Source organism: Lissotriton helveticus, chromosome 1_1 (genome assembly GCF_964261635.1).
Source record: "Lissotriton helveticus chromosome 1_1, aLisHel1.1, whole genome shotgun sequence".
Taxonomy (NCBI): Eukaryota; Metazoa; Chordata; class Amphibia; order Caudata; family Salamandridae; genus Lissotriton; species Lissotriton helveticus.
The window spans coordinates 640,170,466-640,186,323 of NC_136057.1; the positions used below are offsets into that span (position 1 = coordinate 640,170,466).

At 45.9% G+C, this 15,858-nt stretch overlaps 1 protein-coding gene across 1 annotated transcript in view; it reads left to right on the forward strand.

The window, feature by feature from the left end:
• Positions 1–15,858, forward strand: part of OPTN (optineurin) — a 592,249-nt gene that overhangs the window by 53,912 nt on the left and 522,479 nt on the right. The window lies entirely within an intron of this gene.

The following is a 15,858-nucleotide window of genomic DNA, read 5'->3' on the forward strand; positions in this document are numbered from 1 at the left end:
ATTTGCATAGAAACACTGGATATTGTGACTCCTGCCGAGACTCGAAACCTCTTTCCCAGCTTCCAGGTCGGCCGCTCTAACCCTTATGCTATCACTCAATGGCGCTTCTGTATTTATCTCCATTCCATGAATACTGTGAGCACAGCTGTAGCTTTAACGGGGGACGAGCCTTCTAGTTAGCTTTTACTTTGATACCATAATTACGTGAAGGGAGCACCCGCAATATTCATTTCACCTTAAACGGCTTGGATGCCGAGGCCGTATTTGTGTTCTTCACTGAGACACTTCTTAATGTGCTAGCGCTGCTAGCCTAGATTACCAGATTCATTTAAAGGGACTGATTTGTGTATCTTCACTATGCACCTGAGTGGTCCCCACGTTATACACCACGTTCCCTGTATGCCTCACCAGTGCCCCACCACAACCGCAGCATTTTCTCCACATTCTAGTCCATCCATTTCGGCAGAGGAGGCCACCAGCGTGGCCGTTCAAGGATTACCTAAACACCCTCAAAGGGAGTGCCCGTGTATTTGTTTCCTAAAGCAGTACCACTATTGAGGCAGAGGTGGCTACCGGCAAAGGGCGTTCAAGGATTACCCCAACTCCCTTAAAGGAATCTCCCGCATGTTTGTTTCCTAAAGCAGTGACACTATTTAGGCACTTGCCTTTATTTTAAACAACGAGTTCAGTGGCAACATGCATCGCCTTCACCTTGACTCACCATACTTTGTGTTTTACTGGCGGGATTCAGACCCAGTGGTCCCGGCATTGCCCTATTGCGCTCCTCGCAGTCTGGGTTACATTCTTCTTTCTTCATAGAACTCAACACAAACACTGGATTAGAAGCGTAATGGCGCTCCCACATCAGTGGACTAGAGGCAAGATTCAAAATCCTGAAATGCTGAACTAGAATTACCGTATAGGCTCTAAAAGGAGCCCAGTGCTGAAATGTTGCTTTTTCGACTTGCCTTATTTATAATTGCATATATCTTGTCTCAATTTTGTGTCTGCAGTCCCTCTCCTTCATCCCCGCCCTCATTCCACTCACGTTGTTTTACCCAAACCCCCTCTACCGTTCTACTAGGCTCAAAGTTATTGGAGTGCTTTACACGAGCACCACTTACATTTGTTTTTATTCGGCATGGGGAGATTAAGTGATTTGCCCAGAATCACAGGATGTTGAGCCGAAGCCAAGACTCAAACCTGTTTACCAAGTTGGCAGCTCTGTCTATAACGCCACATCCCCTTCTCTTTCATTTAAGGGCCTTTGGGTCACTTCAAATGGATAATATAAAACAATAAACATTAATCTGTCTCGTGTTCTAGCTCTCTTTCCTTTTGAAGAGTGCTGTTGCTCCTCCTGTTTTAGGGGGGTGATATTGATGTATTCCTCTTTAAGGGATGTTCTAGCATTCTCTCATCCCCCCTTTCCCCTGTTTTGTTGTTTGCTTTTGCTGTGTCTCGCTTGTGATTCTCCTCCTCTTTAAAAGATACTTGTGTGATGTCACTGGTAGTCTATTGTCAGACAGATCAGGAGAGCATCACGGGCCCCCGTAAATATAAAAGCTTAAATAATCTTTACGGGCTGTTGTGTCAGCGCTTACAAAAAATACAGTAAAAAGCCCCAAGATGAAAAAAGAAGCCAAGCTAAAAACAGACATATAGGGATGATTTCTCACGGCAGGAAGGAGCTTGTGTAGTTAGAGCACGAGTGTGACAAGTCCATGGTTCCACATGGCTGTGTTCTCTTGTGGCTTTGGTTCAGTTCCGGAAATAAAGATATGCCAACTGAGGCTGGCTAGAAGTATTGTATCATACTGTTTATAAAAACCACATGAATAGATTTTGCAGCCCTTGCTGTGAGAGGTATACCCACAAGCAGGTTTCAACAAGTCGCTTCCATCTTATGGAAACTTCCCTTTCCGTTTATATGCTTTTATTTTTTCCCCTGAATCACTGTGAGCTGCTTATGTAGGTTCGCAGTTATTTTGAAGGTGGTCGTCACTTTTAGTGAGCTGACAAGAAGGTTTATCGAGTTAAATGCTTGCTGCTGTTATTTGAGTGACACAAGGTTTGACACCCTTGATTCGGGGAAAATCACTTGCGTGTTTAAGTAAAAAAAAAAAAAAAATGTAAATCTGCCGTTGTGTAATGTAATTTGGTGGCCATGTAAAGCGCCCTAATGCCTTTGGGCCAATTTAAAACTTCACAAAAAAAATCAATATCATCATTGTCTAAGTAGCCGTGCAGACAACCCAGATACCAACATAGGACTGCTTGTTACACAAATTATATGTCTACGATGGGGCATTTTCTCAATTTGGGCCAGCTGAAGGATTTTCATTGCTCTAACTGGAATGAAATATTGTTGGTCTCGGGCCACAATTGTTTTTTGTTCGGCAAGCTCACTTCACCCCAGATTCTTTCCATCCTGCATGAATTACCGTAGATTGTTGCGGAAATTCTGCTCATACACAGAACTGTGCGCAGGAAAACAGGACCTCGGTGTATAGGGGTTGTACCTTCCTACCACGTTAGTGCCCAAAATTCCAAAACCGACTAGCTATAGTGTCTCACTCATTCTCCTACATAATCACGAAGCTACAAATGATTAGACAGCCCAGAACACAACACTCCCGACTCTCTCCGGATTCGCGGTAGCAAGACATACCCTTTTGCTGAATCACTCGTACTTGTCCACAATGTATTGTTCAAAATGTTTATTTTAACTATCTTGCTCTATAATGCAGTATACGAGCCACTACCAGCAGTAAAATGCATAAACCTAACACAGTTAGCATTGTTACAATTCCATAGAATATAAAGGGGGATGTCATTATATATAGTCAGTGGAAAAAGGACTATAAGGCTTAACCACCCTCCCCTTGGTACGTTGAGGTTTATAATGTAAAGGAAGATCTCTGGGCTTTGACAGCAGACCCCATACCTTAGAGCCTAGATGGTAGGTTTACATCATAGCTCTTCTCCAAGGAAAGGTTTCCCTCCAAGTGTGTGTAAACAATATGCATCCCCGTAATAACAAAGCACGAGCTTTACAGCAGTGCAGCTGTGTGTAGTATGTTTTGTCTAGGTGCTAGGAACATCGTCTTCAGACTAAACTCCAGGAACAGCAGAGAATGCAGAAAGCAGACAGTTCTCATGTGAAAGGCACAAACAGAGTCTTGCATGTAGTAACATGCCCAAAAGCAGCATCATGGCAGCAGAGCTCATGCTAATTTAGCAATGTCGAGAATGACCCTAACGGCCATATAACACCCTCCCCTTGGTAAGGTCGTAGTATATAGACAAAAGACTAAAACAGAGTTCAAAGTTAAGCAGAGTCCAGAAGCGCTAAAAAGAAAAATAATTGTGGAGAAAAAACATATTGTAAATAATAAAATAACAATTGTGTTGTTTAAAATTTGGTTGTTTCAGGGAAAACGAGATTAAGATGGAGGTGGAAAATCCATGAAAGTATGTGCACTTAAGAATGCAATTCATTCCAAAAGGTCATCCCTATTGTTGGTAGAAAAAAGGGATGCCATCCAATTTAGTATGTCGAAGGAGCAGACATGCTCTTCGTATTGTGATGCTTCCTAGAGCATAGACAACTTGTGTGATATTCGATGAAACTTTGTTGTAAGAGGTTCTGCGCAGCCGTGCAGATATCCCATTCAGCCAAGATGCCAAGTGCAGAAGAACGCGCCATGCGGCCATTCCCAGAAAAGGCCTGTTCATGGGCCTCTAAGGGACCCATCAACTGGTGAAAATCCGGGACTGTGCATGGTGTTTTGGAGAGTCATAAATCCAAGGCCCAACAGAAAGGGCACCGCTGACAGTAGAAAACGGGTTGCACGCAAGTGAAGTAGGCAAAGCGAAAAGTCAATCCATAACTCATGCTAAGCATCGCTAATGGCAGGTATCCAAAAAGGTGTTGCATTCGGTCACGGTACAGTTGCACTTGGCCTGGTCTGCGCACTACCACAAGTTGAGCAGCCAATGCATAGTAGAAGCAGAAGGATCAGTATTCCACCTGCAAGCGCCAGTAACAAAGGAAACTCTCCGAAGACGCTAGAAAATATACAATGAATAAAATCCAGTATTACTCCAAATATCGTCTGAATAGAAGTCAGAAGGCAGGATCCCACATTCTTAAACAAATGAACAAGGCCTTTGGTGTCAGATGCATTATATATTTGATTTATAAGCTCCCCAATGTGAAGTGGGAAGTTAGTGTTCAGAAGCGACTGAATCTCTCTAGATGTCCTTGCCACCTGTAACTCGAAGGTCTCTCGAGCTGAAGTGAGGGCCACTTACTGTTGAAACAATAGTGCTTTGAGCCTGCTCATTTTGTTGAAATCTGTTTTCAAAGTAGGAATGGAAGGCCAAATTGAACTGGGTGGAAAGAGCACATTCTACAACAAGTAAATGTTGTGAAACTGTTACTAAATACAGGATCCCTGACCGTAAACCACAGCAGTCGTGGTTGTTCAGAATAAGATATAAGATAACTGCTGTTTGTAAGCAATGTAAAAGCAGGAATCATTGATGGGACGGGAGTTCCTTTAAAAAAACAAGCAAGATTAGGAGCAGATACATTACAAGCACCGTGCAACTTAGCGTGTTTACAAATCAGGGAATGTCCTACTGTGGAATCGCAGTCCTCCCCTGTTAGAAAAACTTCTTATCCTCCCGTTGACATCTGTAATTGAAAGGAAGGGTCCATAATTCATGGAGAAACGCACTACCAAGGGGCTCAAAGCGCCCTATCGGAAAATGTTGCTTGCATGATTTAAATTGAAACAACAAAAATGGGAGAGATATTACCCCATTAATTAACCAAACAGCAGAGTCTGTATCCACCACTGAGAATGGCAAGGGCTCCAACTGTTCAATGTGTAATCGCATGTATGTAGCATCTTTCATGGACATAAATCTCTGTTTATCAGTCAAATTAAAAGGTGAAAAGAAAGCAGAAGCATTTAAATAATCCCACAGGACTTTTCCCATTTTGAGAGTCTGTAATGTCCTTGCAAACTGCATTACTGATCTTACTTGATTTTGACCATGATACAACACAGATGCATCATTCTGAATAATATCAATAACTAATGAAACAATATTATCCAAGCTGTAAATGCATGAAGACAGTGTGCTGATGCTATTGTTGACCACAGCAAGAATTTTTCTAAATTCGCCTGATTTATTTGGCGCAGACGTAAAGCTGCTTCTGCCTGCAAAAGTTTCCAAATGTAATTGTAAGCAGCATAGATAAAGCTCTTATTTCTAGGTCCTCTGGGACCTAGGATAGAATAGGCCAAATTAATGTCGCCCACTGAGTATATGGTGACTCTTTGTGAATTTGGAAAACGTTGATCCGGTCTACTTTGTGTGAGACCAGGTGTTACATTATAAAACGCAGTTGACATGTATTTGAACTTGTTTGCCAGACCAACCAACCGGATTGGTCAATCTCAGAAATATTAAAAGTGTAACTTCGAAATAAAGGTTTTAATACACTGATCGTATAATTAGATTGTGCGTGCCAATTGTTATATTACGCTGAGGTGGGGATGGATGGGACATTTTTAACAGTTGCCAAGCCAAAACAAGTGGTCCAGTGTACTGTGTTATTTAAAAATAAAATTTGAGTCGGAATCAGGCAGGCACGATGAAGAGCTTCAGCACCCCAAACCTGCCAAGCTTTAGTACCCCAAATGGATTTCAAACCAAAGTGATCTTTTCAGTGATCATAACCCTGTTTGGCCAATTCCGTTCTAAAGGAATTGGAATAGATCAATTTAGTATGGGTAAGAATAAATTTGGGCTGGGATGAAGAATGCAATTTAAAAAAAATAGGATTCTGGATTAGATGTGTTATAATCGGTACAATAAGCAAACTTATTCCCAAGTGTTTTAGAACTCCCTTGGATGGGAGTTGGACAATGTTCTTATTCAGTGTAATTGAAGACAGAGCGTAATGTGCTTGTTATGTGGACGTAATGGTGCCCATAATGTTGATAACAGAATACATCAGCATAATTGGCAGAATTTAAATTCAGATCTTCAGCATCAAAAGCTGCATACCATCACATCCCAGTCATCAGAATGTATGTCTTGTGTTACCACAGCTCCTAAGGAGACGCAAAATTTGGATTACCACATCTCCTAAAGAGACGCAAAATTTGTATGGTATCTTGAGGACCTCCATCGGGCCGGGATTTCAAAAGCTACTTTATCCCATACAGTGCAATCTTCAACTGGGAAAGCCGAAACGTTAACAAGAGTTTGATCACGTTTCATGATATGGTACGATGTATGAGGAGCCAGAACCCAAATCCAGTTGACATGAAGAGGAAAATCAGGATAAGAACCAACTAGATATAGGTCCAGGGTGGGACCAGGTAAGTGTTTTTGAACCAGGAGACAAAATTACACAATTTAGTCAGTGGAAGCGTTAAAGTGGAAGACAAGGAGGATGTCAGAAGAAAAGCTGGCATGATCTCCAAAGTAACCTCTTGCAGTTCTGTTAATTAGTGGAGGTAGTGCCGGATCAGCGTGATGTTGTTGAGGACTGTTCGGCACCTCACTATTAGACTCATCTATAGGGTAAGTATACTCGACGTTTGTATTGGAAGAGGATGGAGGCAGAACAGGTGAAAGGTCAATAGTAGTGTCCATCACTCCCTCAACCACACGGGCATTAGTGGAAGAGGATGAAGTCAGCGGATTCAATGAAATTGTGTTGCACGAAACTGCAGGTGTGACACTATTCAGAATCGGCCAGACGGTGTAACTTGACATTGTCCACTGAGATGTATCTGTTGTCTTTGCAGCCAGGTAAACGTGGTTAAATGACTGTACGAGTACCCTTCAATCTAAGTACTGGAACCGGTGCACGATAAGAGGGACCTTCTTCAGCTTTTCTCGTACCAGATCTCCAATCTTAGGCAGACAGACGGCTACTGGATTCAGCAGTGCTGCATCATTGGAAGAGGGCAAATGATAAGTCATGGGTCTTTTGTAGATTCTGTAACAAAGTAGAATGATTATCTACGTCGAAGTTTGCGGCAGCTGCCACAACGTCTAGACCATCAACGTCTGGCACAAACATTTTAATGCCAAGAGAGTTTCGTATGGGGTCCGCCCAACCAGAGATCTTCTAGGGTGATTATTTAGTGCACATTGAACCCCATACAAGTATGCCAGCCAGTTCCTGCCAGCACCTAAGACTCTGGTTGTCAAAGATTGCTTTAAGTCACAGTTCATTCGCTCCACTATGGAATTGCCCTCAGGCCCATATGGAGACGAAAACTGTAGCTGCACCCCCATTGACATCATTGCCTCCTTGTACGCCTTAGAGGCGAATGCTGGACCTGGGTCAGAATGGAAGGTGCCACAGGCAAACATCCTGACAAAGGCACGCAAAACCCTAGTGACATTTCGAGCGTCAGCACTGCGTTGTGGCCAAACCCAAAGGAATCTAGTGCACAAATCAACTGCAACCAAGATATATGTATATGCAGTATCTGAAGAGAATTTACCGCAGTGGTCAAGATACACACAACCGGATGGCCTATTGGAAATACAGAGCTGTGTTTGTGGTGGACGCGAGAATGTAGATGGCTTAATTGGTTGACACATGTCACGCAAAAGTACATCATTACAGGTCTGTTTATATAAACCATGCCACCAGTAACATTGCTGCAAAATAGAGACTGTTGCAGACACTCCGGCATGTACAGTAGCCATTCCTTCATTGTACAGCCACAATAGCGAAAGCCGCTGAAAGTGTTTTTAGAACTGACAGACGGTTGAGCCAAGCCAATCGGTGTAGATTATACATTTGTACTCATCCAAAGGAAGCAAGGCCAGAGGAGGAGGATGTACATATTCAAACTGTAAAAAGTCCTGTGTCTGAAGAGCAGGAACAAAGATAAACGTGACATCGCTGATGTCAAAGATGTAGCCCATTGGATCCAACGGGGATGAAAAGCCTTGGAGTTTGGTACACTTGCCTTAGTCACTGCTTCTAAAGCAGGGAGAGGCGTGACCATAAGAATGTGTTTAGCTTGCGTCAGAGAGCGTTCTTTCAGAATCGCCATCTGGATTGCTGTCAAAACGTTTTCAGTATTGTAAAATCGCATTTCAGCCAATGTGTATAAATGGGATTTGTATGCAGTAAGTGCTATGTCACCCTCATTGAACGTCAAGTAAGTGAAGCCAACCGTCCCCGATACTATACGTATCACCAGGTTTGTGGTATTGTCACACATTAACAAGTAGTTAGTAGCAAGCAAATCTGGTTGCAAAGATTGCAGAATTGAGGTATGTTCCGGAAGCCAACTGGCCGAAGAAATGTAGTTTGTATCAACGCATATAGCGGTTTGATACGCTGGGCATAATCGGAAATGTATGTCCTCACGAAATTTAAAAATCCCAGCAAAGACTAAAGCTTTTTTAGTGTAGGAGGAGGTCGCAATTGTGCACATTTCTCCAGAAAGTGAGGGGCTAACCTCTTACTCTTATTGTTTAGCTCGTAGCCCAAAAAGAGCACCGCAAAATGTGGGATGTGTGATTTTACTAAATTTAATTTGTATCCATAGTCGGCAAAAGACCAAATTATGCGGTCGACTCGGACAAGATGAGGCATCAGTTCGTCTGTCAAATAAATATCAATGTACGAGAATGCATCAGGGTCTATGCTATGTAGCAAAGACACAACACGTGCAGCAAAAGCCCCGGGGCTATTGTTATACCCCATAGGCAAGCGTGTACATTTTTTCTGATTTCCGACGGCTGTGAAAGCTGTCCAGTCACTGCTCTCCGGAGCCAAATTGTGACTAGAAACCATTGAATATATCCAGTGTAGTTGTATTTTTTACGAATTCGATAATCTAAAACAATGCAATACGATCAGTCAGGTTTTCATACCGAATAAAAATTATTTTTCATCGGTGATACGCAGGATTCAATCCCCCCTTGATACTCCAACTGAGTCAGAATATCACAAACGGGAGCCTTAGCTTCTCGTTTGATTGCATATTGCGGCTGTGGCTGTAACGGGATCTCATGTGCTGAGGAATCTCAATCCAAGCCCACCGGATTACGGTACACCTCTGGGGCAAGGGACAAACCCCACTCTACTGCAAAAAACCTTTGCATGTTCCTCAGGGGCATCACGTGAAAAACTCGAAAGTATCACATCCTCCCCTTTAGGAGAGGCTAGTACAACAAAATGTCATATGAAGAGGAGAGATTTTCCCAGAAAACCGCTGTGATTGTACGCTGTATATCGCCTTCAATTTGGAAGACTATTTCATAAAGTCTATCCGGGGGGGCCACTCGTGTATCTGCTGTCTCTACCGTAATGAATGTGTCAGTTGCTCTCGCCTCCAGACAGGGACGCAGTGCCTCCCCAACTATGGTAACCGCCGCTGCGTTGTCGAGCAGAGTCACTGCCCATGTCCAGTCTAGAAGACTAGTTCTCATCGTCTGAGGCATATTTCGCTGTTAAAGCTGCAACTTTCTTCTTCTGATACAGGGGTCTAAAACGAGGCAGATCCTATTGTTTGGCTTTAACGTCAAACGGTCGAGGTTTATCTCGGCCCTGTTGTGCGGTCTGACCTTTGCCCCGATCCTGGCGATCCGCTCCACCGACGTGAGAGTCCGATGTGTCCGGTAAAGAACGAGAAGAGTGATAATCAGGGACCTGAAATCTATCAGGAGTCTTAATTTTCACGCGGTTGTGCAAGTCACAAGTACGCTCAGAAGACTCGGGTGTCGGCGAGCCAGCACGCAAACCCTGCATCTGTTGTTGCTGCCCGTTTTTCCTTCTTTATCAGTTTGGGCCTTTTGCTGACCTTGATTTTGAGTTTGAGTGTGAGTTTGTGGTTGGGTAAAAGGTTTGATTCCCACACTATTGCGCCCTATGGATTTATAAGCCTTAGAAATAATCTTTGGCAATTTGCGTTGCTTGTCTGCGTCTGCCACATCCTCCAAGCCTTGCGCCACTTATAAGCATACAGCATCACCCTTAACATTAGCAAGGATCATATCGCAAACAATGTCTAACACCCCACTAGTCTCATTCCCAACTCCAGGGCCGCCTCGGCCCCATGTTCCTCCTGAACACACTTGATCACGGATGGGAGAAAGGTCATTGAGGGGTGCCAAAACACATTGAATATACCGCAGCAAACACTTTACCCCAAGTGTTACAAACAGCTAATTCAGGGACCTGAGTTTTCGGTAGACTCATTGTTAACATTCTGTGTTTCACCACAGATGTGGTATTTGGAAAAACAGCTACGAGTTGCCCAAATTTCTCGGCAAGCCAATAAGGAAGTTCATCCTTATTTTGAGGACGCATGCCCATAACGGAATTAGGTATCAAAGGACTGATGGTCACACCACCAGGTGCAGGTGGTTGCGCAGCAGCGCCAGGTGGTCCCACCTGAAAGTTGCGTGACATGAACTGAATAACAGCTCTATGTATACATATCAAAGAAGTATGTAACACGCGTAGCTCTAAGACCGTAGCAGTGAGAAGTTGGGTGCAGCGTGTACTCATCCAAAACTGGCCAAGTGGCCCCATCAATTGATGTGGGCCTAAACGGTGAGCAAGGGCGGCATTAAACCATATTTAGTGTTGCCAAGCTGTGAGCGGAGCCTCAACTGTTCTATAAGGTCTATATTCCTGCGGAGTCGCAGTGGCAGTATACTCATGAAACTAATTATCCATCCCATCTGCTGCTGGAAAAGTGACCCAAGAATAAAATACCTCGAAGCGGAATGCTGAATCCACTTTTACAACTAAGATAAGCCAAACACCAGCATCAAGGACTCTGTATTGATTTAAATAAGCCGTGAGCGGTGCTCGGTTAGGAGCTGTTATGGCAACTGCCATAATGTATAACAAAGAATAACCACCTATGCGTGGCTGCGCAACGAAAGACCTTAAAAAATTCATGCTTGAAAACCTATAAAAATATCACAATATAGGAGGCTGCACCGTCACAGCTGTCTCCGGAAACTGAAGAAGGAGATTGTGGACAAGCACAAGCGCTACTACAGGGTCTTGCAGATATAACCAGACCAAATGTTGGAGGCGCCTTGTTCCTGGGATTCTGCACATAAACAGAACTATTCACAGGAAAACAGGACCTCTGTGTATAGGGGTAGTACCTTCCTTCCACTTTAGTGCCCAAAATCCCCAAACTGACTAGCTATAGTGTCTCATTCGTTCTCCTACATAATCACGAAGCTACAAATGATTAGACAACCCAGAACACAACACTCCCAACACTCTCAGGAATCTCGGTAGCAAGACATACCCTTTTGCTCACTCACTCGTACTTGTCCACAATAAGGATTGTCAGAGTCACTATATAGTTCAAATTTGTTTTTTAGGTCGAGGACCGGAAATGCTGGCTTGCCAGCTTCCGGTCGGAGATTTAATGATTTTGAGTACGGGGCTTGAACCCGCCTCTGTACTCCACCTCTCCTCCATTGGCTGGCTTCCTAAACGGAGGCCAGCCATTGGAGGAGAAGGGAGTCACTCGAAACAAACCCCGTCTCTTTCGGATTCGGGGGCGTGTTTTTGGCGTTCTTTCGCCCTGTGACGTCACCCGTCACTCAGAACGCCTAAACACGCCCCCGAATCCAAAATTTTAGGATGCTTGCTGCCGCCATTTTTTTTTCCTGTGGCTCAAGCAGGATCAAACGAGGACGCTTCCCTACAGCTTTGCGGCCAGACAGTCGTGTGGAGTCTGACTCGGGTAAGCTCTCCAGAGGTAGGCAGGGCACAGTTGCACGGACCGGAGCAAGATGCTCTCTGATTGTGCCGTATTTCTTGTTTAACTCGATCTTCAGACTCTCAGATCCTGTCAAAGCCTATCCACTTGTTTTCATTTCCCAGACATGATTTCACACCTTTCTCTTCATGGGTGTTTCCTGGTCCATAACCAGACACTTCCATAAAAAAAAACGAAAAAAAAAAAACACAGCACCTCCTACAACACAGCCCGGAAGGGCAATGTACAAAAAAATTCGATTTCTGTATCATTTCGACTTCTCCGCCCACATCTGTCCCTGCCCTCTGCGGTCCTCTCCTCCCCTTTCTCAGTCCGTCCCCCTCTTTAACTCACCTCGCCCTAACCCTTGCCTCGCCTCCTCTTTCCCACGCCCTGCCCCGTCCGCGCGTGTACATTCCATGCGCCTCGCTCCCCGAGCCTCAGACAGGCAGACGAAAATCAACTTTATTGACCTGCTCTCGTACATCAGCGGTGGCGCCTGCTTGCGAGTGCACATACATACTATGTGTTTTGACACAGTTAGGTTCTTGCCCTTCCTTCTCCTCAGCCCTTACGCCACATTGATCATCCCTCACTCAGCAGCCCACCCAACTGAACCCAGCACCTTTGTTCACTGCATCTTCTCCAAGTCGCTCCCTTTCGCTAATTTCTTCCCTTGCACAAAATTCAAGTTTTTGGGCATGACCAGTTATACCCAGAGTTAAAAGAGGCTATAAAACCAATAAACACAAGCAAGCTGTCAGTGACCCCGTGCCATGCATAAATAACTCTCCTCGATCAGATCTTTGCCTTTAGTTTCTGCTATTTCTAGTCCTGTATTTATAATGGGATAAATAAACAGCATGAAAAGTATGACAACTTTTCGCGCACTAAAAACTTGGAAACTTGAGCCCAATGGAGGCGTGGTTAGTTTTTCTTTTTCACACGCCCATATAATCTCGTGCCATTAGATATGTTTAGGATTAAATTCCTGGTCTACGCACGTGACAGGATGGAACATATTTCTCAGTTATTTCTGTCCACTCCTGTGATCCCCTAGCATGTTTCTTCTCTTTTGTTGCTGCTATGAAGTTGTATTCCACCTCCGAGGAGCTCCTCGCGACCTTTGTCCAGCTCCACCTCCTATCACCCTCCTCCCCTGTCCTCCTGCCTGGTCCATCCCTCTCTATCCACCTCTCTCCACTCTGTCCCGCCCCCATTCCTCCTCCCCTGGGCCCCGGTCCATCCCGCCCCTCCTCGGTTCTCCTCATCAGGCAGAAGCTTCAGAGTTTTTGTCCTCCGCCCGCCCGGGCTGTCTGTCTGTCCCTCTCCACCCAAGGGACCCCCAGGGACTCCACCCTCCCAGGACCATGGCCGGGGCCCGCCCGGGGGTGCACGCGCTCCAGCTGAAGCCCATCTCGGTGCATGGGACCCTCAAGAAGGGCAGCAAGTTCATCAAATGGGACGAGGTGAGTGAGTGAGAGTGGGCATCTCGGGGGCTTCCGGGACGCGACCGGGGCAGCGACAGGAATGACAGGGAAGTTGCAAAAGAGGGGTGCGCGAGCCGTCAAGACTCGAAAGGGGTAGATAAGTGGGTGGGAAAGGCAGGGTGATGGGGGAGACAGGCTGACGGGTTAAAACAGTTCAATAGAATAGTTCAAAATATGACTGAGGGTGGTAAAGTATCGGGTACGTTGGAGGAGGGCAGGGAGATGACAGGAGCAGCCAAGCAGTGGCAGACAGGTGGGTGACAGGGACAGATGTGGGTGACGGGGACAGATGTGGCTTACAAGAGGCAGGGAGGAAGATGAGTTTCAGCGGGTATTACTGGGCAGCAAGGGACGCTACCTGAACACGAATATGGTGAAAGGACAGGAAGCTGGGGGGTGGTGAGGGGGCATGGGTGCAACAACGGGGTGAGGGGATGCCTTTCGAGCTGGAAACGTTACATGGATATATTAAGGGGAAATTCCTTTGCAAATCAACGAGAATGTATTTGGTTAGGTGGGATTGGATTGCCCATTTACACCGAGGGTGTTACACTCACGATACTCTGCTCTTTGGTTAGGGTTTTCATTCCTCTGGGGGCTCCTTGTATGTCTTTCGACCCTTGCATGGAGTCTTTTAAATGACTGGGGTCACCCTAGGGGCGCCTGGTTGTAGCCAGAGTGTAGAGAACACCGAAGCTCCTCTGGGGTAGAGGCACACATGCCTACAAGGTGCTGAGGTGACCCATGTGGTGTGGCTGTAAAGGGGGCACAGAAGTAGACACTGCAGGTTGGATGCTGGGTTCAGAGGTCACCACTGGAGTATGGCTGTGATATGGCTACATAAGTAAAGATTGATTGCATGGTACAGCGGTCACCATGGGAATCTGGCAGTAATATGCGTTCAGAGGTACACCTTCAATGTTGAGCACAGCTCTTATCTAGGCACAGTGGTCAACGCTGAAGATTGGCTGCAGGGTACAGCAGAGACCCTTGGAGCATGGTAATAAAATAGGCACAAAGGTAAACACTGACTCATGTCTGCAGGGTTCAAAGGTCTCAATTGGAGCATGGCTGTGATATGAACACAAAGGTAACCACTGAGGACTCGGTCTAGGGTACAGAGAGCACCGTTGAGCTTAGCTGTAATCGGGGTGCAGAGGTACCTCTTGAGCACCGGCTGCAGGGCAGAGAGGTGATCATTGGATCATGACTGTTGTCTGGGTACAGAGGTCAACGCTGAAGGATGGCTGCGTGCTCCAGCGGTGACCATTGGAGAATGGTTGTAATATGGGTACCTGGGGTCACAGTGAAGAGTGGCTGTAATAAGGGTACACGTGTGAACTCTGAAGATGGGCAGCAGGGTATAGAATTCAGCGTTGACCGTTGTCTCTATGCAGGCTCTTGTGAGAGCAGTGAAGCTTGGCTGTAGCATATGGAGTTGGACATTGACCTTTCTTTAGATATAGAGGATATTGAAATGTGCTTATAATAGGCTGCAGGAATGTTTTATATCGCTTGTCTGTATGGTACAGTACGGTTTCAAGTTCCACATTGACAGTGGCTTGTAAGCATGGTAATCAGTCTAGCACTGAAACTTGGCTCTTCGATAGGATACAGAGAGACCCAAAGATTGCCCTTGGGTATGGTGTGAAGCCCAACATCAAGCTTGATAATCAGTAGGCAGGCTCAGATTGGTAACGCGGGCACTCTGGTAATGGCTGAAGTGCTGGTAGCCGAGTTCTAGCTGTGGCTGCTTCTTTGGGCAGCCTGGGGGCTCTCTGTGCTGTTAGGATGTTGCCAGCAGCCCAGTGGGTGCCTGAGTGGCCTTTCTAGAGGCAGATGGGCAGAGGCATCACTCCTTTCTCTCGCTGGGCCTGGCCCATTAATGTATGCTGAATGAACGGGGGCAGGGGGCCAGAGCAGAGCTTGAACCCGCCCCTCTTCTCCTGTCTCCTGGCTGTGCTTGCTCCCCTGCCCCCTGGCTGTGCTTGCTCCCCTGCCCCCTGGTTGTGCTTGCTCCCCTGGTTGTGCTTGCTCCCCTGCCCCCTGGCTGTGCTTGCTCTCCTGCCCCCTGCCCCCTCGTTCATTGTGCTTGCTCTCCTGCCCCTGCCCCCTCGTTGCTTGTGCTTGCTCTCCTGCCCCCTCGTTGCTTGTGCTTGCTCTCCTGCCCCCTCGTTCGTTGTGCTTTCTCTCCTTCCCCTGCCCCCTCGTTGCTTGTACTTGCTCTCCTTCCCCTGCCCCTCGTTGCTTGGGCTTGCTCTCCTGCCACTGCCCCCTCGCTGTTCCTGCTCCCCTACCCCTTCGCTGTGCTTGCTACCCTGCCCCCTCGTTCGTTGTACTTGCTCTCCTGCCCCTGCCCCCTGTGTGTGGGTGCTAATGCAATAGGTCTCGCATATGCAAACGATTAAGCTATTGGCAATGTAAATGACAATGCCATTTATTTATGATTTAAAAAAAAAAAAAAGTCATGAGCAATGCCAATAGCTCTACCTTTAATAATGCAGAGACCATTGCATTGTAAATGCTTGTTAACTATTGTGCTCTATAATTCAGTATACGAACCACTACCAGCA